Raw genomic sequence first — 24,860 nt, forward strand, 5'->3', positions numbered from 1 at the left:
GGTGTTTGTTGGGCTGGCATAGATCGAGATTAGGATTTGTCACTCCGAGTATCGAAGAGGTATCTTTGGGTCCTCTCGGTAATGCACATCATGATAAGCCTTGCAAGCAATGTGACTAATGAGTTAGTTGTGGGATGATGCATTACGGAACGAGTAAAGAGACTTGCCGGTAACGAGATTGAACTAGGTATGATGATACTGACAATCGAATCTTGGGCAAGTAACATACCGATGACAAAGGGAATGACGTATGTTGTTATGCGATTTGACTGATAAAGATCTTCATAGAATATGTAGGATACAATATGAGCATCCAGGTTCCGCTATTGGTTATTGACCAGAGATTTGTCTCGGTCATGTCTACATAGTTCTCGAACCCGTAGGGTCCGCATGCTTAACGTTCGATGACGATTTGTATTATGAGTTATGTGTTTTGGTGACCAAAGTTTGTTCAGAGTCACGGATGATAGCGTGGACATGACAAGGAGTCTTGAAATGGTCGAGAGGTAAAGATTGCTATATTGGAAGGTAGTATTCGGACACCGGAAGGGTTCCGGAGTGTATCGGGTACATACCGGAGTACCAAAGGGGCTGCCGGAACCCCCCGGGGAAAGATATGGGCCATATGGGCCATAGGAGGGAGGCTAACCAGCCCACAAGGGGCTGGTGCGCCCCCCACAAGGGAGGATGACGAATTGGACTATGGAAGGGGGCACCACCCCCCTTTCCTTCTCCAACTCCCTCTCCTTCACTTTTCCCCCTGTGGTAGAAAGGAAAAAGGGGCGCGAATCCTACTAGGACTGGAGTCCTAGTAGGACTCCCCTCTCCTTGGCGCCCCCTGGTGGTCGGCCTCCTCCCCTCCTCCTTTATATATGGGGGCAGGGGCACCCCAAAGACACAACAGTTGTTTCTTAGCCGTGTGCGGTGCCCCCCTCCACAGTTTACTCCTCCGGTCATATTGTCATAGTGCTTAGGCGAAGCCCTGCGCGGATCACATCACCATCACCATCACCACGCCATCGTGCTGAAGAAACTCTCCCTCAACCCTCTACTAGATCAAGAGTTCAAGGGACGTCATTGAGCTGAACGTGTGCTAAACACGGAGGTGTCGTGCGTTTGGTACTTGGATCGGTTGGATCGTCAAGACATTCGACTACATCAACCGCGTTAACCTAACGCTTCTGCTTTCGGTCTACAAGGGTACATGGACATACTCTCCCCCTCTCGTTGATATGCATCTCCTAGATAGATCTTGTGTGATCGTAGGTAATTTTTTGAAATTGCATGTTGCGTTCCCCAACAGTGGCATCCGAGCTAGGTCTATGCGTAGATGATATGCACGAGTAGAACACAAAGAGTTGTGGGCGATAATAGTCATACTTCTTACCACCAACGTCTTACTTTGATTCGGTGGTATTGTTGGATGAAGCGGCCCGGACCGACATTACATGACCGCGTTCATGAGACTGGTTCTACCGACGTGCTTTGCACACATGTGGCTGGCGGGTGTCTATTTCTCCAACTTTAGTTGAATCGAGTTTGACTACGGCCGGTCCTTGTTGAAGGTTAAAACAACACACTTGATGAAAAATCGTTGTGGTTTTGATGCGTAGATAAGAACGGTTCTTGCTAGAAGCCCGTAGCATCCACATAAAACTTGCAACAACAAAGTAGAGGACGTCTAACTTGTTTTTGCAGGGCATGTTATGATGTGATATGGTCAAGACGTGATGAGATCTGAATTGTTGTATGAGATGATCATGTTTTGTAAAAGTTATCAGCAACTGGCAGGAGCCTTATGGTTGTCGCTTTATTGTATGAAATGCAATCGCCATGTAATTGCTTTACTTTATCACTAAGCGGTAGCGATAGTCATAGAAGCAATAGTTGGCGAGACGACAATGATGCTATGATGAAGATCAAGGTGTCAATCCGGTGACGATGAAGATCATGATGGTGCTTTGGAGATGGAGATCGAAGGCACAAGATGATGATGGCCATATCATGTCACATATTTTGATTGCATGTGATGTTTATCTTTTATGCATCTTATTTTTCTTAGTACGGCGGTAGCATTATAAGATGACTCCTCACTAAATTTCAAGGTACAAGTGTTCTCCCTGAGTATGCACCATTGCTACAGTTCGTCATGCCGAGACACCACGTGATGATCGGGTGTGATAAGCTCTACGTTCACAACGGGTGCAAGCCAGTTTTGCACGTGCAGAAAACTCGGGTTAAACTTGACGAGCCTAACATATGCAGATATGGCCTCGAAACACTGAGACCGAAAGGTCAAAACGTGAATCATATAGTAGATATGATCAACATAGTGATGTTCACCATTGAAAACTACTCCATCTCACATGATGATTGGACATGGTTTAGTTGATATGGATCACGTGATAATTTAGATGACTAGAGGGATGTCTATATAAGTGGGAGTTCTTTAGTAATATGATTAATTAAACTTAATTTATCATGAACTTAGTCCTGATAGTATTTCCATATCTATGTAGTAGATCAACAGCTTGCGATGTAGCTTGATACGTCCATTTTGCATCATGTTTTCTTACTATTATTATGATGTTTTTATCCATAATAATGCTTTTTGGAGTAATTCTAATGCCTTTTCTCTCATAATTTGCACGGTACACACCAAGAGGGAGAATTCCGGCAGTTGGAAATCTGGACATAGAAAAGCTATGTCAGGCTACCTATTCTGCACAACTCCAAATGAGCTGAAACTTCACAGAGATTTTTTATGGAATATTTAAGAATTATTGGAGCAAAGAAATACCAAAGGGGGACCACCAGGTGGGCACAACCCACCTGGGCGCGTCAGGCAGCCCAGGCGCGCCCTGGTGGGTTGTGGTCTCCTCGGCCCACCTCTGGTGCCCATCTTCTGGTATATAAGTCATTTTGACCTAGAAAAATAAGGAGAGGACTTTCGATATGGGGCGCCACCGTCTCGAGACAGAACTTGGGCAGGAGCACTTTTGCCCTCCGGCGAATCGATTCCGCTGGGGGAACTTCCCTCCTGGAGGGGGAAATCATCGTCATCATCATCACCAACAACTCTCCCATCTTGGGGAGAGCAATCTCCATCAACATCTTCAACATCACCATCTCATCTCAAACCCTAGTTCATCTCTTGTGTTCAATCTTGTTACCGGAACTATAGATTGGTGCTTGTGGGTGACTAGTAGTGTTGATTACATCTTGTAGTTGATTACTATATGATTTATTTGGTGGAAGATTATATGTTCAGATCCATTATGCTAATTAATACTCCTCTGATCATGAGCATGTTTATCATTTGTGAGTAGTTACCTTTGTTCTTGAGGTCACGGGAGAAATCATGTTGCAAGTAATCATGTGAATTTGATATGTGTTCGATATTTTGATAGTATGGATGTTGTGATTTCCTTAGTGGTGTCATGTGAACGTCGACTACATGACACTTACCATATTTGGGCCTAAGGGAATGCATTGTGGAGTAGCAATTAGATGATGGGTTGCGAGAGTGACAGAAGCTTAAATCCCAGTTTATGCACTATTCCGTAAGGGACTGATTGGATCCAAAAGTTTAATGCTATGGTTAGAATTTATTCTTAATACTTTTGTCAGCTTCCTGGGAACGAGGGTACCCAGACTTGCCTGCCTGCGGCCCACGGTGTGGCTTAGTTGGCGGCCCAGTACGACCCAGTTTCAGCAGCAATGACTCAAGACCCTCGGATGTCGGTGTCAAAACCGGCGGATCTCGGGTAGGGGGTCCCGAACTGTGCGTCTAAGGTCGATGGTAACAGGAGACACGGGACACAATGTTTTACCCAAGTTCGGGCCCTCTTTATGGAGGTAATACCCTATGTCCTTCTTGATTGATCTTGATGAATATGAGTATTACAAGAGTTGATCTACCACGAGATCGTAATGGCTAAAACCTAGAGGCCTAGCTTGTATGGTTATGATAATGTCTCTCTCTTCGGACTAAGTCCTCTGGTTTATATAGACATCGGGAGGATCTAGGGTTACACAAGGTCGGTTAAAAAGAAAGGAGTCTACATATTTAGTCACCAAGCTTGCCTTCCACGCCAAGGAGAGTCCCATCCGGACACGGGTGCGGTCTCCGATCTTCGTATCTTCACAGCCCATCAGTCCGTCCCATGGCTAACAGGCCGGACGCCCGAGGACCCCTTAGTCCAGGACTCCCTCAGTAGCCCCCTGAACCTGACTTCAATGACAAGGTATCCGGCGCGTAGGCCTGTCTTTGGCATTGCAAGGCGGGTTCCTCCTTCCGAATTCCAAAATAGTCTTCGGATGTATCAACGTGTCCAGACCTGTAACACACACCACACACAACCACAGAGAGAATATAACTTTACACGAGTCCAATCTGCTGACAACTTTCCGTAACATGACATCACATCTGTCCGGTCATAATTTTGAACTGTTTTTCATCTGCCGCTCCATGTTTCGAGACGCGGTTGCCATTGGCACGTCTTGTCAAAGAAGAGATCATCTCCCCTTATTACGGGATTCTCATCAATACGAGTGTGGGTAAACCAACCGTGCCGTTTACACAACCCTTGGGAATAGGCGAGTTTTAAGGCAAGTAGGAAGGCGCTTGACATCCGCTGCCTTTATAAGGGGATAAGGATTCGTACTCACTCACCCCTGCTTTCTCCTTCCTCTGCCCATCCATTCTCGAGCTCCAGCGCCCAAGCTCCAGCTTCCCCCGCCAGAGAAAGCACTCCAACCATGTCCGGATCCGAAGTTGGTAGCAAGTGGATGGCCTCCTCTGTTAAGAAGAAAGACATCAAGGAGCTTCGAGAGGCCGGATACCTGGCGAAGGAGATTGATTACCGTCTCCCGGCCATGGGACAGATCGTCCCTACCCCAGAGCCCCAGGAGAGGGTTGTGTTTCTCACACATTTCGCCCGCGGGCTGGGATTCCCTCTCCACTCGTTTGTCCGCGGACTAATGTTTTACTATGGGCTGGACTTCCATGATCTAGCCCCCAACTTTATCCTCAACATCTTGGCATTTGTAGTCGTTTGCGAGGCCTTTCTCTGTATCCCACCTCACTTTGGCCTATGGCTGAAGACCTTCAATGTAAAGCCAAAGGTGGTGAGAGGCCAACAAGCAGAGTGCGGAGGCGCCATGGTGGGCAAGATGCCCAATGTCACATGGCCTGAAGGCTCCTTTGTGGAGATGGTGAAGGGGTGGCACTCGGGGTGGTTCTATATCACTGAGCCGCGTGACACCAACTGGGCGGCGGCCCCCGAATTTGATCCAGAGCTCCGCTGTGGCTCACCTCCTGGCAAGAGAAGGGCCTCACCTGGGGTTCTTCGAACGAGCTAACTGGGCTCCAGAAGTGCGTCCAGAACATGATAACCAAGAGAATCAAACTTGTCAACGTGATCCAGGTTATGCTCATTCACCGGATCCTTCCGTGCCAACGCCGGACTTGCTATTTGTGGGATTTTGATCCGGCCAAGCACCAGACGCTGCTAGAGCTCTTCGGCACGATGCACGAAGACATCTGGAAAGTGCTCTTCAAGGCCGGTGAGGCACCACCGCGTATGACCGAGGATCACGGGCTCAGCTTAAAACGCCAGGCTAATTCGGAAGCATTGCGAGGCGCTTCCATTGTGGGTGAGCACCGTGCCCTTATGGGCATGGTAATCGAGAAGGTTCAGTCTGCCAAAACCGGACTGACCGAAGTTTGGGCTAGCCTTTTAACAGGCTTTGAGGCAAGTAATGTAATTGTAGAAAGGATATCACAGTGTAGACAGTAGCCCCTGATGCTCTGTTCGGTGTTCGGAAAGAAAAAGTCGAACAGAGTATCAAAAATAATTTTCGCAGGAGTCTAACATTAGATGTCTATGTGAATAAGCAGGCATCACTGCTGGCTGCTGCCGCTCATAATGCGGAGGTCTCCAGCCCGAAGCAGAGCCTGGAGCAGGCCGAAGAAGAGCTCGGCCTTATGAAGAAGCAGCTGGAGGACAGCCAAGGTATGCAGTGACATGCATGTGTATTTAGGAAGGATGAATGTTTCATGCTGACTAAAGTGTCATGAATTTTATTAGGGGCCACGACTGAGGTGGCGGCCCTCAAGAAGGCGTTAGCCGAGGTCAAGGACAAAGCGTCCAAGGAGCACGCCGCGCGCGAGAAACACGAGGCCCGGGTCAGCGAGGTCCAGCAAAGAGCTCCAGGATGCCGTCAAGAAGTACGAGTCCTTGGAGCGTGATTCTAAGACGCAAGCGTCCGAACTTGCGAAGGCCCACTAGAGCACACAAGAGGCTCGAGCCGAGGCCCAGAGCGCCCTTCAGGAAATCCAGGCGGCCAAGAAGATCGCGGCAGGTAAGGCTTTCATTATGCAAAGTAAGTCTATGAAGGAAACATTCCTTTTACTTACCCGAATTTGGAGCTCTCCAGGGGCGTTTACGGATTTGCCACGCATCGTATCAGATGCTGCTGAGTTCTATCGAGCTGAAGAAGGGAGTTCTACGGAGAAGCTGTTCTGGTCTCAATATCTTGGACTAGAACATCCGGTGCCTTTCAGCGACCAGCTGAAACAGCTGGTCGAGGTGCACAAGGCGGCCGAGCTAGCCATGAAGGACCTAATAGTCCGACTATGGCCTGCCATGCCGATACCCAGCAGCTACTTCAGACTTGTGAAGCGGCTTGTTAGTGCCTGCCCACAGCTTGAGCTCATAAAGCGATGGGTCTGTATTGAAGGTGCCCGGATGGCCTTTGCCCGTGTCAAGATGCACTGGGCGAAGATGGATGCCAAGAAGCTGATGACCGAGGGGCCGCCTGAGGGCAAAGATCATCACCGTCCCGAGTTATATTTTGATGGTGTCCTGGAGGGATCCCGCCTTGTGGCGGAGCAATGTGCGAAGGATGGTATATTACCATGAAAATATTCGTATTATCCTGTCCTGTAACATGAATCAACGATGTTGTGTAATATAATGCTTGTTATGTTTTAATTTTTCCTCCTGTGCGTCCGTGTTGTATGAAATCTGAGGGTTGGCCAATTTTCAGCTTCTGCCCCCACGTAGGTAGTATGGGGGTGTTCGGGATGGAATCTAAACAATCTCGATCCAATTATATGGTCCTTGAACGAGTTGTTTAGCGCAACGAACCAGGCAACCAGACTATGCGGCTTGAACGCCCTCACTTAGCCATAGGAGTTTTACAATAAAAACATGGGTGCAACCCCTAGTATCCGAACTAGAGTGCTATGAGCATCTGATCGGGAAGTACTGATCCTTCGTGTAATGCGGAAGAAATCTCCAACGATTTGTAATCTCCGAACAGTTGACCGGCTCTCGCCGCATCATGACAGTCAGTTTTCGGCTGTCTCTACTAAGGTTCTCCTTTGGATTAACCAAGGCACAATCGTAGTAGTTCTCCCTTTACTACCTTAGCCGATATATCGGAACGTAAGGTAGCAAGTACAGGAGCCGGGCAACCCAACTATTGACCAAAGACATGATTCGGAGCCAATGCATATAATGCTAAATTTGGGGTGCCGAACTATACTTATAAAAAGTTTTCGGACTTTTGTTGCTGTAATGTGGGGTGCTATGAAGCCCCTGGAAAACATCAATTGTACCAAAGTGTACGGGTGCTACCTGATAGGATTATCCACAGGGGAGCTGAAAAAGAGAAAGAAAACAGAAAAGGTACAAAGGTAAAAAGGTGGGATCCTAAAGCTCCAGTCGCAAACTGTTCTTATTGTAATTTAATTAGTACGTCAAGGCGCATTGATATAGGTAGTGCGATAAGAAACATGCTATTTATCATGCCGGAGCCAAGGGAGAGCTGCATGTGGGTCCTAAAAAACAGGTAGGGTTATCATTAACGGAATCACCTAAAAAGTCCATGTATGTCTGCGTTTCTCGCCGTCTTGGTGTGTTTATCCTTCAAGAGGACCGATGACCAGAACATCAGATGGGGCATGTGGGATTGGGACCTAAAAATAAAACAAGTAAAAGTGAAAGTATGTGTGTATCCGATGTCGGTTGAGCCGTACTATGGACCACAAGCTAGCTATGCCTCCGTCGATGCCCATGGGATTTTTAGTGCGTAGTTATGTACGCACGACACGAATGCCACCACTTGATCGGGACTGAGACGGAGGCTGGATTGCTAGTCGAGCTCCTGATGAGCCAAGCTCTCCCGCTGCATAGTAGTTCGGACCCTCTTAACGATGTCTGTGGGCTCGGCAGCCGAATTAAGGCTTTGCTTGAGAAGGCCGCTCTGTACTTCTGCTGCTAAGGCAGCTGTGTGCTCTTCTGTACGAAGGGAGCATTCCGTATTTCCGTTGACCGTTATGACACTGCGTGGACTGGGCATCTTGAGCTTGAGATAAGCATGGTGTGGTACTGCGTTGAATTAAGCAAACGCGGTCGTCCGAGAAGTGCGTGATAGCCGCTGCGGAAGGGGACAATGTCGAAGATTAACTCCTCGCTTCGGAAGTTGTCCGGAGAGCCGAAGACAACCTCTAGTGTGATTGAGCCCATACAGCGGGCCTCTACACTTGGTATGACTCCTTTGAAGGTAGTCCTGGTGGGCTTGACCCGTGATGGGTTAATGCCCATTTTTCGCGCTATATCCTGATAGAGCAGATTGAGAGTGCTACCTCCATCCATAAGGACGCGAGTCAGGTGGAACCCATCAATTATTGGGTCTAGGACTAGTGCGGCCGAGCCACCATGACGAATACTGGTCGGATGATCCCGGTGATCAAAAGTGATCGGGCATGACGACCATGGATTAAATTTTGGGGCGACTGGCTCTATCGCGTAGATGTCCCTGAGCGCACGCTTGCGCTCCCTCTTGGGGATGTGGGTAGCGTATATCATGTTCACCATTTTGACCTAAGGGGGAAACTTCATCTGTCCCACTGTGTTCGGTTGCCGGGGTTCTTCGTCATCTTCCTCGCTTTGCGATCCCTGTTCCCTGTTCTCGGTGTTTAATTTGCCAGCCTGTTTAAAAACCCAGCAATCTCTATTTGTATGATTGGGTGGTTTGTCCGGGGTGCCATGAATCTGGCACGGACGATCAAGTATGTGGACCAAGCTGGATGGGCCTGAATTGTTCTTTTGGAATAGCTTCTTCCGCTGACCGGACTTAGAGCCACTGAATCCGGCATTGACTGTCGTGTCCTCGGTGTTATAACTATTGTTTCGACGCTTGTATCTGTTGCATTGAGACTTGTCTTTGTTGTTTTTAACTTCAGGGGTGCCGACGTCGCTTGCATTATTTTTGCTACAGGCCAACCAACTGTCTTTGCCTGCACAAAAGCGGGTCATGAGTGCCGTGAGGGCCGTCATGGATTTTTTCTTTTCTTGGCCGAGGTGGCGAGCGAGCCATTCGTTGCGGATGCTATGTTTGAAGGCTGCTAGGGCTTCGGCACTCGGACAATTGACGATTTGGTTCTTTTTAGTTAAGAACCTAGTCCGGAATTTCCTGGCGGAATTTCCTGGCGGACTCTCCAGGCCGTTGAACTATATGGCTTAAGTCATCAGCGTCCGGAGGTTGAACATATGTACCTTGGAAGTTATCGAGGAAGGCCTCTTCCAAGTCCTCCCAGCTGCCAATAGAATTTGCAGGCAGACTATTGAGCGAATGCCGAGCTGGCCCCTTGAGTTTTAAAGGGAGGTATTCGATGGCGTGGAGGTCATCGCCGCGGGCCATATGAATGTGGAGAATGAAGTCTTCGATCCACACCGCGGGGTCTATGGTTCCATCATATGATTCTATATTCACGGGTTTGAACCCTTCTGGGAATTCATGATCCATGACCTCATCAGTGAAGCAATGAGGGTGTGCGGCGCCTCTATATCTAGCCGTATCACAAGTAGCTCTGATGGAGTCCGTCTGCGGTTTTCGGCCCGTGCATGAATAAGTTTGTCACGTCCGAATAGGTGGTCGTCGTCGCGTGTCGAGGCATGTCCTCGCGATCCGTAGATTGATCTGGTATGTCCTGCTTTATTGTTCAGGTTTTGCCGGAGGTCATATGTATGGTCGTGGGCTAATTTACCTCTACCTGTGCGATGAGGCAGGGTGGGCTGGTGTTCGGCGTGAGCTGCCGTTTTGTCCCGACCACATGGTTGTCGGTCAGCTGCATTGTACGATGGTGGCATGTATTCCGGCGCCACCTCATCAAACTAAGGTAGCAATTTGCGCTTTGGGTAGCTTTTGGTTGGGCGCTTGAGGCCGTATTCTTCGGCTGCTAGGACATCGGTCCATTTATCATTGAGCAGATCTTGGTCAGCTTGAAGCTGCTGCTGCTTCTTTTTCAGGCTCCTTGCAATGGCTATTAGCTGGCGCTTGAAGCACTCCTCCTCAAGAGGTTCCTCAGGCACGATGAAATCGTCAGTGCCGAGGCTCACCTCATCCTTGGAGAGCGGAAGATAACTTCCGTCCTCTGAGTCTTCATGCGTGGCCTGTTTACTAGGGCTAATCTGCCCATCTTCCCGCTCATCTTGTTCATTAGCTGTTGCAACGGGGTCTTCGTTGTCTTCGGCACCTTCTGGAGTGTTATCTTCTCTTGTGTCGGTGCTGCCGTCTTTACTGCGGTGTTACTTAGAGTGGCGCCGCTGACGTCGGCGCTTGGATTGTGTTTCGAAAGGTTTATCCTTGGCTGGATCTTCCTTGTCATCTTCGTTGTTCTCCTTTGGTGTATCCACCATGTATACATCATACGAGGAAGTGGTCATACAGCGTCCGGTGAACGGCGGGTTCTAGGCCTCTTCTTCTCCGGCATCGTCGTCCATACCGTCGATGTCCTCGGAGTCGTAATCAAGTGTGCCGGTTAAATCCTCGACTGTGGCTATGAAGTGGGTGGCGGGTGGGGAGCAAAATTCTCCATCATCAGCCCCTAGTTCGAACCGGATATAGTTCGGCTGTGAGTCCTCCGCCAAGGACAGGTTCTTTAATGATTTTAGCATGTCGCCCAAAGGCGAGTGCCGGAAGATGTCTGCGGCGCTGAATTCAAAGATCGATAACCGATCAAGTTCAGTGTCCGCGGGCTCACATGGTTCGGAACTTATAGTCGGAAACGAGTCCGAAGTTCCGGTGGCACGGGTATCGTGTGAGATCAAGTCTATGTGCGGCTCCAACACCATGGAATCTGTGGCCTCCATGGTGGGGTCCATCCTCCCATCCTCGGATGGCGCAGGCTGCTCTGGATCTAAGGCCAGAGCGGTTATGGGAGCTGTCTCTTGGATGCAGTCCAATGACACATTTAGGTCATGTCCCTCAGGGTGACCCGGAGTGGCAGCTGCGGTCTCGAATCCGGCGAAGGTCAAGTCTCCATGGATGTCTGCAACGTAGTTCAAGCTCCCAAATCTGACCTGATGGCCAGGGGCGTAGCTTTCGATCTGCTCTAGATGGCCAAGTGAATTGGCCCGCAGAGCGAAGCCGCCGAACACGAAGATCTGTCTGGGAGGAAAACTCCCCCTTGGGTAGCATCGTCGTAGATGGTTGAAGGAGCCATCGAACCTCTGGATGACGACACAGTGGAACTCTCAATGAAAGCACCAATGTCGGTGTCAAAACCGGCGGATCTCGGGTTGGGGGTCCCGAACTGTGCGTCTAAGGTCGATGGTAACAGGAGACAGGGGACACAATGTTTTACCCAGGTTCGGTCCCTCTCCATGGAGGTAATACCCTACGTCCTGCTTGATTGATCTTGATGAATATGAGTATTACAACAGTGATCTACCACGAGATCATAATGGCTAAACCCTAGAGGCCTATCTTGTATGGTTATGATAATGTCTCTCTCTCCGGACTAAGTCCTCCGGTTTATATAGACATAGGGAGGAACTAGGGTTACACAAGGTCGGTTACAAAGAAAGGAATCTACATATTTAGTCACCAAGCTTGCCTTCCATGCAAAGGAGAGTCCCATCCGGACACGGGTGTGGTCTCCGGTCTTCGTACCTTCACAGCCCATCAGTCCGGCCCATGGCTAACAGGCCGGACGCCCGAGGACCCCTTAGTCCAGGACTCCCTTAGTGGACGACACCAAGACCTCCCTGGGGGGCGGCCTCATTAGGCTGGCCCCCGAGGAGTGGAGATATCAATGCAAGGTGCACCTTGTGAGGTTCACATGAAGTGAGCCATGACGACCAAGGCCAGGCTGGCGCCAGCGGGCCTGGTGTGCCAGTTTTTGCCAAGGAGGCAAGCGGCAGGCGCGTTGTCTCGAGGAATCAGGCAAAGGTTTCCATATTGGTGCAATAAGACCAAGACCACCAGGACGACAGGACGGAGGTCATCGAGGAGCCCACTACAGCGTCACCACCAGAGCCTTTGCAAGCGAAGACTACTTTTGTCATGATAACTTGTACTAGGTGTCCCCCCTTGAATTTGGCCATTGTGGGATCCCTTCCCACCTACATTTGGGAAGAGGACCAAGGCCACTATAAATAGGACTTAGCCACCACCTGAGAGGGGGATCGGATCAGTCAGACCATCCTCACACCCACTAGCTCATCAAACTTAAGAACACCTCACCTCCTGAGGCTGTTCAACCAGTCTACTAGTTCATCCTCAGCCCCTCGAGGCAATCCACCACAAAGCTGGAGTAGGGTATTACACCACAAGGTGGCCTGAACTAGGATAAACTGTTGTGTGCCTCGTCCCTTAGGTTCGTCAAGCTAGGCTATGGAATCGTTGGGCCAGCAGGTTGGGAAGAAGGAGTTCTTCGTACGCACCCCAGTGTTCGAACCTCTGTAGGGTCTGCAAAGCCCGGAATCCGACAAGTTTTCTCATAATTGCGGATGCTTGCGGGAGGGTTAATCATAATTAGGAGGTTTGTTCAAGTAAGAACAACACCTAAGCACCAGTCCACCCACATATCAAATTATCAAAGTACCAAACACGAATTAAACCAACATGATGAAAGTGACTAGATGAAATTCCCGTGTACCCTCAAGAACGCTTTGCATATCATAAGAGACCGTTTTGGCATGTCATTTGCCTCAAAGGATTGGGCTACCTTGCTGCACTTTTGTTACTACTATCGCTACTTGCTTGTTACAAATTATCTTGCTATCAAGCTATTCCACTACTTACAATTTCAGCACTTGCAGACATTACCTTACTGAAAACTACTTGTCATTTCCTTCTGCTCCTCGTTGGGTTGTGCACTCTTACTTACCGAAAAGAGCTACAATTGATCCCCTATACTTGTACCCTCAAGAATGCTTACTGAAATTCCCGTGTACCCTCAAGAATGCTTTTGCTTATCAAAAGAGACCGTTTTGGCCTTTCCTTTGACTCAAAAGGATTGGGCTACCTTGTTCACTTTTGTTACTACTATCTTTACTTGCTTGTTACAAATTATCTTTCTATCAAACTATTCCACTACTTACAATTTCAGCACTTGCAGACATTACCTTACTGAAAACTACTTGTCATTTCCTTATGCTCCTCGTTGGGTTCGATACTCTTACTTATCGAAAAGAGCTACAATTAATCCCCTATACTTGTGGGTCATCATAGCTCCCCATTTATTTTTTGATATGTTCCTAGAGAAAAATAAGTTGAAAAGATGATAGTAGCAATGATGCAGAGCGGGTCCGTGATCTCATGATTATCCTCACTGCTGCACAAAAGAATTATGTCCTTGATCCACCACTAGGTGATAGAACTATTGCAGAAGCAGATGCAGACGTTATGAACATTTGATAAGCTCGATATGATGAATACTTGATAGTTTAGTGCACCATGCTTTGCGGCTTAGAACCAGGACTTCAAAAATGTTTTGAACGACATGAAGCATATGAGATGTTCCATGAGTTGAAATTGGTATTTCAGACTCATGCCCGTGTTAAGAGGTATGAGACCTCTGACAAAGTACTTTGCCTACAAGATGGAGGAGAATAGCTCAGCTAGTGAGCATATGATCAGAATGTATGGGTACTACAATCGCTTGAATCAAGTGGGAGTTAATCTTCCAGATAAGAAACTGATTGACAGAGTTCTCTAGTCACTATCACCAAGTTACTAGAACTTCATGATGAACTATAATATGCGAGGGATGACGAAAACGATTCCCAAGCTCTTCCCAATGCTGAAATCAGTGAAGGTAGAAATCAAGAAAAAGCATCAAGTATTAATGGTTAACAAGACCACTAGTTTAAAGAAAAGGGGCAAAGGAAAGAAAGGGAACTTCAAGAAGAATGGCAAGCAAGTTGCCACTCCCGTGAAGAAGCCCAAAGCTAGACCTAAGCCTGAAACTGAGTGCTTCTATTGCAAAGGGAATGGTCACTGGAAGCGGAACTACCCCAAATACTTGGCGGATAAGAAGGATGGCAAAGTGAACAAAATTATATTTGATATACATGTTATTGATGTGTACTGTACTAGTGTTCATAGTAACCCTAGGGATTTGATACCGGTTCAGTTGCTAAGATTAGTAACTCGAAACAGGAGTTGCAAAATGAACAGAGACTAGTTGAGGGAAAGGTGACGATGTGTGCTGAAAATGATTCCAAGGTTGATAAGATCACCATCGCACACTCCTTTTACCTTCGAGGTTAGTATTGAACCTAAAATAAATGTTATTTGGTGTTTGCGTTGAGCATGAATATGATTGGATCATGTTTATTGCAATATGGTTATTCATTTAAGTCAAAGAATAATTGTTGTTCTGTTTACATGAATAAAACCTTCTATGGTCATACACTTAATATAAATGGTTTATTGAATCTCGATCGTAGTGATACACATATTCATAATATTGATGCCAAAAGATGCAAAGTTGATAATGATAGTGCAACATATTTGTGGCACCGCCGTTTAGGTCATATTGGTGTAAAGCGCATGAAGAAACTACATGATGATGGGCTTTTGGAATCACTTGATGCTTGCGAACCATGCCTCATGGGCAAGATGACTAAGACTCCATTCTCCGGGACAATGGAGCGAGCCACTGACTTACTGGAAATAATACATACCAATCTATGCGGTCCGATGAGTGTTCAGGCTCGCGGCGGGTATCATTATTTTCTGACCTTCACAGATGATTTGAGCAGATATGGGTATATCTACTTAATGAAACATAAGTCTGAAACATTTGAAAAGTTCAAAGAATTTCAGAGTGAAGTAGAAAATCATCGTAACATGATAATAAAGTTTGTACGATTTGATCACAGAGGCGAACATTTGAGTAACGAGTTTGGTCTTTATCTGAAACAATGTGGAATAGTTTCACAACTCACGCCACCTGGAACACCACAGCGTAATGGTGTGTCCGAACGCCGTAACCGCACTTTATTAGGTATGGTGCGATCTATGATGTCTCTTACCTATTTACCACTATCATTTTGGGGTTATGTATTAGAGACAACTGCATTCTTGTTAAATAGGGCACCATCTAAATTCGTTGAGACGACACCGCATGAACTATGGTTTGGCAAGAAACCTAAGCTGTCATTTCTTAAAGTTTGGGGTTGCGATGCTTATGTGAAAAAGGCTTCAGCCTGGTAAGCTCGAACCTAAATCGGAGATGTATCTTCATAGGATACCCAAAAAGAAACTGTTGGGTACACCTTCTATCACAGATCCGAAGGCAATATCTTTTGGTGAGAATGGATCCTTTCTAGAGAAGGAGTTTCTCTCGAAAGAAGTGAGTGGGAGGAAAGTAGAACTTGATGAGGTAGTTGAACCTTCTCTCGAGTTGGAAAGTAGTTCATCACAAAAATCAGTCCCAGTGATGCCTACACCAATTAGCGAGGAAGTTAATGATGATGATCATGAAACTTCGGACGAAGTTACTACCGAACCTCGTAGGTCAATCAGAGTACGTTCTGCACCAAAGTGGTACGGTAATCATGTTCTAGAAGTCATGTTACTTGACCATGGCGAACCTACGAACTATGAGGAAGCGATGATGAGCCCAGATTTCGCGAAATGGCTTGAGGCCATGAAGTCTAAGATGGGATCCATGTATGAAAGCAAAGTATGGACTTTGGTTGACTTGCCCGATGATTGGCAAGCCATAGAGAATAAATGAATATCCAAGAGGAAGACGGACGCTGATGGTAGTGTTACTATCTACAAAGCTCGACTTATTGCAAAAGGTTTTCGACAAGTTCAAGGTGTTGACTACTATGAGATTTTCTCACTCGTAGTGATGCTCAAGTCTATCCGAATCATGTTAGCAATTGCCACATTTTATGAAATCTGGCAAATTGATGTCAAAACTGCATTCCTTAATGGATTTCTTAAAGAAGAGTTGTATATGATGCAACAAGAAGGTTTTGTCAATCGTAAAAGTGCTAACAAAATGCGCAAGCTCCAACGATCCATCTATGGACTGGTGCAAGCATCTCAGAGTTGGAATATACGCTTTGATAGTGTGATCAAAGCATATGGTTTTATACAGACTTTTAGAGAAGCCTGTATTTACAAAAAAGTGTGTGGGAGCACTACAACCTTTCTGATAAGTATATGTGAATGACATATTGTTGATCGGAAATGATGTAGAATTTTCTAGAAAGCATAAAGGATTGTTTGAAAGGAATTTTTCAAAGAAAGACCTCGGTGAAGCTGCTTACATATTGAGCATCAAGATCTATAGAGATAGATCAAGACGCTTGATAAGTTTTTTCAATGAGTACATACCTTGACAAGATTTTGAAGTAGTTCAAAATGGAACAGTCAAAGAAGGAGTTCTTGCCTGTGTTGCAAGGTGTGAAGTTGATTAAAGACTCAAAACCCGACCATGATAGAAAATAGAAAGATAATGAAAAGTCATTCCTTATGCCTCAGTCAAAGGTTTTATATATAAAGTATGTTATGCTGTGTACCAGACCTATTGTGTACCTCACCATAAGTTTGGCAAGGGTGTACAATAGTGATCCAGGAGTGGATCACTAGACATCGGTCAAAATTATCCTTAGTGGAATGAGGATATGTTTCTCGGTTATGGAGGTGACAAAAATTTTGTCGTAAAGGGTTACGTCGATGCAAGCTTTGACACTGATCCAGATGGCTCTAAGTCTCAATCTGGATACATATTGAAAGTGGGAGCAATTAGCTAGAGTAGCTCCATGCAGAGCATTGTAGACATAGAAATTTGCAAAATACATACGGATCTGAATGTGGCAGACCCATTGACTAAACTTCTCTCACAAGCAAAACATGATCACACCTTAGTACTCTTTGGGTGTTAATCACATGGCGATGTGAACTAGATTATTGAATCTAGTAAACCCTTTGGGTGGTGGTCACATGGAGATGTGAACTATAGAGTGTTAAATCACATGACGATGTGAACTATTAGTGTTAAATCACATGGCGATGTGAACTAGATTATTGACTCTAGTGCAAGTGGGAGACTGAAGGAAATATGCCCTAGAGGCAATAATAAAGATGTTATTTATATTTCCTTATATCATGATAAATGTTTATTATTCATGCTAGAATTGTATTAACTAGAAACTTGATACAAGTGTGAATACATAGACAAAACAAAGTGTCCCTAGTATGCCTCTTCTTGACTAACTTGTTAATAAAGATGGTTAAGTTTCCTGACCATAGACATGTGTTGTCATTTGATGAACGGGATCACAGCATTAGGAGAATGATGTGATGGACAAGACCCATCCGTTAGCTTAGCATGTTGATCGTTCAGTTTTATTGCTATTGATTTCTTCATGACTTATACATATTCCTTTGACAATGGGATTATGCAACTCCCGAATACCGGAGGAACACCTTGTGTGCTATCAAACGTCACAATGTAACTGGTGATTATAAATATGCTCTACAGGTGTCTCCGAAGGTGTTTGTTGGGCTGGCATAGATCAAGATTAGGATTTGACACTCCGAGTATCGGATAGGTATCTCTGGTCCCTCTTGGTAATGCATATCATGATAAGCCTTGCAAGCAATGTGACTAATGAGTTAGTTGTGGGATGATGCATTATGGTACGAGTAAAGAGACTTGTCAGTAATGAGATTGAACTAGGTATGATGATACCGACGATCGAATCTTGGGCAAGTAACATACCGATGACAAAGGGAATGCCGTATGTTGTTATGCGGTTTGTCCGATAAAGATCTTCATAGAATATGTAGGAGCCAATATGAGCATCCTGGTTCCACTATTGGTTATCGACTGGAGATGTGTCTCGGTCATGTCTACATAGTTCTCGAACCCGTAGGGTCCGCATGCTTAACGTTCGATGACGATTTGTATTATGAGTTATGTGTTTTGGTGACCAAAGTTTGTTCAGAGTCACCGATGATAGTGCGGACATGACGAGGGGTCTTGAAATGGTCGAGAGGTAAAGATTGCTATATTGGAAGGTAGTATTCGGACACCGGAAGGGTTTCGGAGTGTATCGGGTACATACCGGAGTACCAAAGGGGCTGCCGGAACCCCCCGGGGAAAGATATGGGCCATATGGGCCATAGGAGGGAGGCTAACCAGCCCACAAGGGGCTGGTGCGCCCCCCACAAGGGAGGATGCCGAATTGGACTGTGGAAGGGGGCACCACCCCCCTTTCCTTCTCCAACTCCCTCTCCTTCACTTTTCCCCCTGTGGTAGAAAGGAAAAAAGGGGCGCGAATCCTACTAGGACTGGAGTCCTAGTAGGACTCCCCTCTCCTTGGCGCCCCCTGGTGGTCGGCCTCCTCCCCTCCTCCTTTATATATGGGGGCAGGGGCACCCCAAAGACACAACAGTTATGTGTTTTGGTGACCGAAGTTTGTTCGGAGTCCTAGATGAGATCACAGACATGACGAGGAGTCTCTAAATGGCCGAGAGGTAAATATTGATATATTGGAAGGTAGTATTCGGACACCGGAAGCATTCCGGAGTGTATCGGGTACATACCGGAGTACTGGAGGGGTTACCGGAACCCCCCGAGGAAAGATATGGGCCATATGGGCCATAGGAGGGAGGCTAATCAGCCCACAAGGGGCTGGTGCACCCCCCACAAGGGAGGAGGTCGAATTGGACTAGGGAAGGGGGCGCCACCCCCCTTTCCTTCTCCTACTCTCTCTCCTTCCCCTTTTCACCCTCCAGGAGAAAGGAAAAAGGGGAGTCGAATCCTACTAGGACTGGAGTCCTAGTAGGACTCCCCTCTCCTTGGCACACTCCTGGTGGCCGGCCTCCTCCCCTCTACTTTATGTACGGGGGCAAGGGGCACCCCAAAGACACAACGGTTGTTTCTTAGCCATGTGCAGTTCCCCCTCCACAGTTTACTCCTCCAGTCATATTGTCATAGTGCTTAGGCGAAGCCCTACGCGGATCACATCACCATCACAGTCGCCATGCCGTTGTGCTAACAAAACTCTCCCTCGACCCTCTATTGGATCAAGAGTTTGAGGGACGTCATCGAGCTAAACGTGTGCGGAACACGGAGGTGCCGTACGTTCGTTACTTGGATCGGTTGGATCGTGAAGACGTTCGACTACATCAACCGTGTTAACCTAACGCTTCCGCTTTCGGTCTATGAGGGTACGTGGACACACTCTCCCCCTCGCGTTGCTATGCATCTACTGTAAAGATCTTGTGTGATCGTAGGATTTTTTTTGAAATTGCATGCTGCGTTCCCCAACATGAGATTCATCATGTAATCTAGTTAATTTTGTTAGAGCCAGATCCCTAGTATCCACTATGTTCTAAGATTGATGTTTCTATGACTTTGCCATGCTTAATGCTTGTCACTTTGGGCCCGGGTGACATGATTTCGGATTTGAACCGTTTATGTTATCACCATTATATCCATGTTCTAGATCCGATCTTGCAAGTTATAGTCACCTACTACGTGTTATGATCCGGCAACCCCGGAGTGACAATAGTCGGGACCACTCCCGGTGATGACCATAGTTTGAGGAGTTCATGTATTCACTATGTGTTAATGATTTGTTCCGGTACTCTATTAAAAGGAGGCCTTAATATCCCTTAGTTTCCAATTGGAGCCCGCTACCATGGGAGGGTAGGACAAAAGATGTCATGCAAGTTCTTTCCATAAGCATGTATGACTATTTACGAAATACATGCCTACATTATATTTATGAACTGGAGCTAGTGTCGTATCACCCTAGGTTATAACTGCCACATGATGAATATCATCCAACAAATCATTGATCCAATGCTTACGAATTTATCTTATATTGTTCTTTCTTAGTTACTATTGCTACCATTACTGTTGCACTTGCTACAAAAATACTGCTATCACTGTTACCGTTACTATTGCTGTTGTCACTACTATCAAAACTATAATATTATTGTGTTACTAATCACTTTGTTGCAGATAATTAATCTCCAGGTGTGACTGAATTGACAACTCAGTTTATAATACTTACAAATATTCTTTGGCTCCCCTTGTGTCAAATCTATAAATTTGGGTTGAATACTCTACCCTCGAAAACTATTGCGATCCCCTATACTTGTGGGTTATCAAGACCTTTTTCTGGCGACGTTGCCGGGGAACATAGCTATATTTGTTGAGTCACTTGGGATTATTATCAATTTGTCACTATGAAGAATCTGAAGGATGCTTAGACTAAGATTTATCCCTCTAAGAGGAGGGAAGGTTACGAACTACCATCCAGTTCTAGTTTAGATTCATCTTCGGTTATAAGTAAACTTGCAACACCACCACATGCTATTAATCCCGATATGTTGCAAGTTACTGATGATGCTAGTTCTGCTATGAATGATATTTATGATGATGCTAGTACCTTGCTTGATGATAATGATGTGCCATTTGGTGATTTTCTTGATGAATAAATTGCTAGAGTAATACGACATGATGTTATTGAATCTGATGATGAGCTTGAAACTGAAACTCCTGAAACACCTTCCAGAACTAGCCTTCCTAGATATGAATTGCCTAAGGTACCTGTAGGTTATGTTATGAATGAGGAGACAACTAGAGATATTCTTGCTTGTAAGGATAGGGATGATTTAGAGAAATTACTATGCAAGTATAAAGAAAAATCTTTGAATGCTAGAATGCAATATGATCCTAAGTTTGCTACTTCACCTATCTTTATTGATGATAAGGATTATGAATTTCCTGTCGACCCAGAGTTAATTACTTTGGTTGAATCTGATCCTTTCCATGGTTATGAAACTAAAACTGTTGTGGCAAATCTTACTAAGTTGAATGACATAGCCACCCTTTTTACTCATGATGAGAAGACTTGCTATTACTTTATTCTCAAATTATTTATGTTCTCATTAAAGGGTGATGCTAAAGCTTGGTACAATACTCTTGCTCCTGGTTGTGTGCGTAGTCCCCAGGATATGATTTATTACTTCTTTGAAAAATATTTTCCTGCTTATAAGAAACAAGCAGCCTTGTAGGAAATATTTAACTTTGTGCAAATTAAAGAAGAGATTCTCCCACAAGCTTGGGGGAGGCTTTGCCAGTTACTTAATGCTTTGCCTGATCATCCTCTTAAGAAAAATGAAATACTTGATATCTTCTATATTGGACTAACCGATGCTTCTAGGGATTTCCTAGATAGTTGTGCTGGTTGTGTTTTCAGAGAACGAACGGTTGGGTAGGCAGAAGAATTATTGAATAACATATTGAAAAATTATGATGATTGGACTCTTCCTAAACCACCGCCTTGTGGCACCCCGGCTCAGAGAAACCAGAGCGCCCCGTATTCTAGTCCAGAGATCGAGGTGAAGTCTTCTGGAATACGACACTGCTTAACATAGAACAAATCAGCTCTTTATTACAAGCTATGTGGGTACAATAAGGATTACATCGGCACAACGACATTACGCCTGCCACAGTTGCTCCATGCAAGCAGCAGAACAACGTGATGCAGCAGAACAACGACGATGGTGATGAACTCCACTCCGCAGGGACTAGCTGGAACGCTTATCCTAGCTCGCAAACAAGGGATCCACGACAAACAAGCAATCAAATCCAGCATGACCGCAAACTGGCATGGCACGCTAGGTCAGTACATTGAATGTACTTGCAAGCTCACAACAACCAAAGCAATCAAGATTTACAACAGCATGGCAATTACATGTTAATTTTTTTTTATCATGATACTATCAAAAGAACATGGCATGAACAACATGATACAACTAGAACAATACGAGCATGGCATGAACATATAAACATGATGACACTATCATGCAACATGATGACATTATCATGCACCAGCTTACTATGTTCGGTTTACCTCGTAACCAACACCGACATCACACGATCATCTCAGGATCCAATCAAGCTTGGTTTTAACAGTATCGTAGTAATCATTGCATGACCAAAAGGAGGTTGATCTTCACCCTTGACTCTCGCATATCACCACAAACATTCCTCAACTCGGTATCCTCGATACCATGGTGATCATCTCACGATCACAACCAATCTCCTACCACGGTGATAATCTCACGATCATAATCAATCTCATACCACGGTGATCACCTGACGATCACAATCAACTTCTTTCTCATCATCGAACCAGGGTTGTTATTCATCAGGTTATTATTATTACTGTGGACCCACAGTGTGACCAACTTTGAACTGGGCCCTTATCCACGGGCGCGGCTATCGATAGATTTAATATACACTTTGCAGAGGTAGCACACTTTACCCACACCACAGAACCCATGGCCTCGCACTTCCATTCGGGTGGACCAATGGCGTTCCGACAAAACCGTCCTATTGCCATGACACTCTCCCGGCCACTCCGACTAACTCCCCTCTGGGCTAAGTCATGGGTGGCCCCGTGCCTACCAAAGACACCGACGAGCACCGTCGTGGCAAAACAAAAATGGTCCCAAACGGGGACATGTTGACATAACCAAACTCGGGCTCACAAGGCTTATGTCGTCCTACCTGGCCAAGGTAGCTCCCGCGCATAACCTTCCCTCATTGGAGGCACCGGCGAGTGGCACAACAATAGACCCAGTTAGGACCTTCCCATCAAGGCAAGCGTGGTTGCACTGGTCAGCTCGATATGGTGGCACCATGACTTAGCCAATAGTTTTTCAAGTTCAATTTAATCTGGTTAAACTTGAATGCAATATGTTGATTCATGGTAAAATAACATGATGCAATTACAATTCATGAGCATGATATCAACATGAGCAAGAGGGTACAACATAACTATCCACCATATCAGCAATGAATCATATCCAACTGAGCATGTCATAATGATGAGCATGAATATCACAAGTACAACATTACTCCTAGCATAACATGATCATTCGCATCAACAATAAGTACCATGCAAGAACACATAAATATCATAACCGAGTAAACACTTAATCAACTAACATCAAAGGAACAAAACATGTCAACGATACTCGGTAACCTACGTTCGTCATGCACCCAAGAACATGACCAACCCAACATGTACTACTATCAAGCATGGCAATATGAAAGTAATACTAGCAGTTCTAACATGATAACAGAGTGCAAGAAAACATGGCAAGACGGTGATCACCGATCCATAAGCATAACCGAAATAACGACAGCAGTAGCAAAACAAACATACAGTTGTTAAAGATTCAAGTAGAAAACCAATGCTACTGCATGGCTATCATGCAAATGGTGGTTGTGGCTTGCCTGGGGATGAAGAAGGCTTCGTGAAGATGTGCGGAAAGATCGCAGAAAGATTTGCCGGAAACACTTCTCTCTCGAAAGGGGATAGTTAGGGGCAAGGGCAAAATGGTCATTTTCAGAATGTTAAAACATAATGAAAATCATTCCAACAGAACGGGCTCGACGAAACGAGGATGTGGGCGTTGGATTCACCTCAAATGGAGTTGGGAGTAAAAAGTTATGAATGTTTTTCTACCGGGACCTATCTGTAAGAAAAACCTCACAAACAGGCCCTTGACTGAAAAACTGAAAACGCATTCGGGAAAATATGCTTTCTGCAAAAGAAAACGCACTTTCAGCCGAAGTAGACAATGAATACGCTTTCTATAATCGAAAATGCACTTTTGGCCGAAGGAGAAGGAAAATGCGCTTCCCAGCTGGGAAGACGTATTCACAAGAATACACCTCCACTTATCCAGCGTGGCAAAGCGGGACCGGGCGGCTGTGACACTTACAGGCGGGTCCCACTCCTTTCTCTCTCTTTCCTCCTGCTCCTCCTCCTTCTCCATCTCGATGCCGCCCGCAGAACAGAAGACCGGGCCGGCCCCGACGAGGCTCGCCGGCGGCACCGGCCACCATCGGTGGCGCCCGACCTACAGGAGAGATCAGTAAGCCAAGGCGGTCCCATCCAGGAAGGGCACAAACGTCAAGGAGCTTGGAAACAGGCGAGGCACTAGCCACGGCGGACGGTGGTCTCGGCCGGAGTTGGGCTCGGTGCTCTGGTGGCCTAAGTGAGGGCATGGAGGTATGGGGCGGCTAGTGGAGATCGGGGCAGTGCTCAGGTGGTGGTGGAACGGAGGTGAAGGGCCTAGTTAGCACGAAATTGAGAGGGAGAGGATGGCGTTGGTGGCATTGGCATGCGAGGAGAGCTCCTGGAGAGAGGATAGATGGGTCGGGGAGGCGCCGCGTGGGGGAGTGGTATGAGGCTGATGAGGTGCTCGGGAGGGGCTCGGGTGGTCTACTTATAGGCGGGGCAAGGAGGGGAGGCCGCGGATGCGTGGCTGTGGCTCGGGTGCCGGCGCTCGCATCCGGCCGAGGCCCTGGCGACGGCAGCGATCACGGGAGGGCGCGGGATCACGACGAGGGAGGTGCGGACGAGCGACAGTGGTGCATAGGGTAGGAGGGGCCAAGGGCGCAGGGGAGGAAGAGGCCTTGGCGCGAATAGAGCCGGTCGGCTATAGTTCGCCCGTGGGCACGCGGTGACGAGCACCGATGGAGAAGCGGACGAAGGGGG

The sequence above is a fragment of the Triticum aestivum genome, chromosome 4A, assembly GCF_018294505.1.
Source record: "Triticum aestivum cultivar Chinese Spring chromosome 4A, IWGSC CS RefSeq v2.1, whole genome shotgun sequence".
Lineage (NCBI taxonomy): Eukaryota > Viridiplantae > Streptophyta > Magnoliopsida > Poales > Poaceae > Triticum > Triticum aestivum.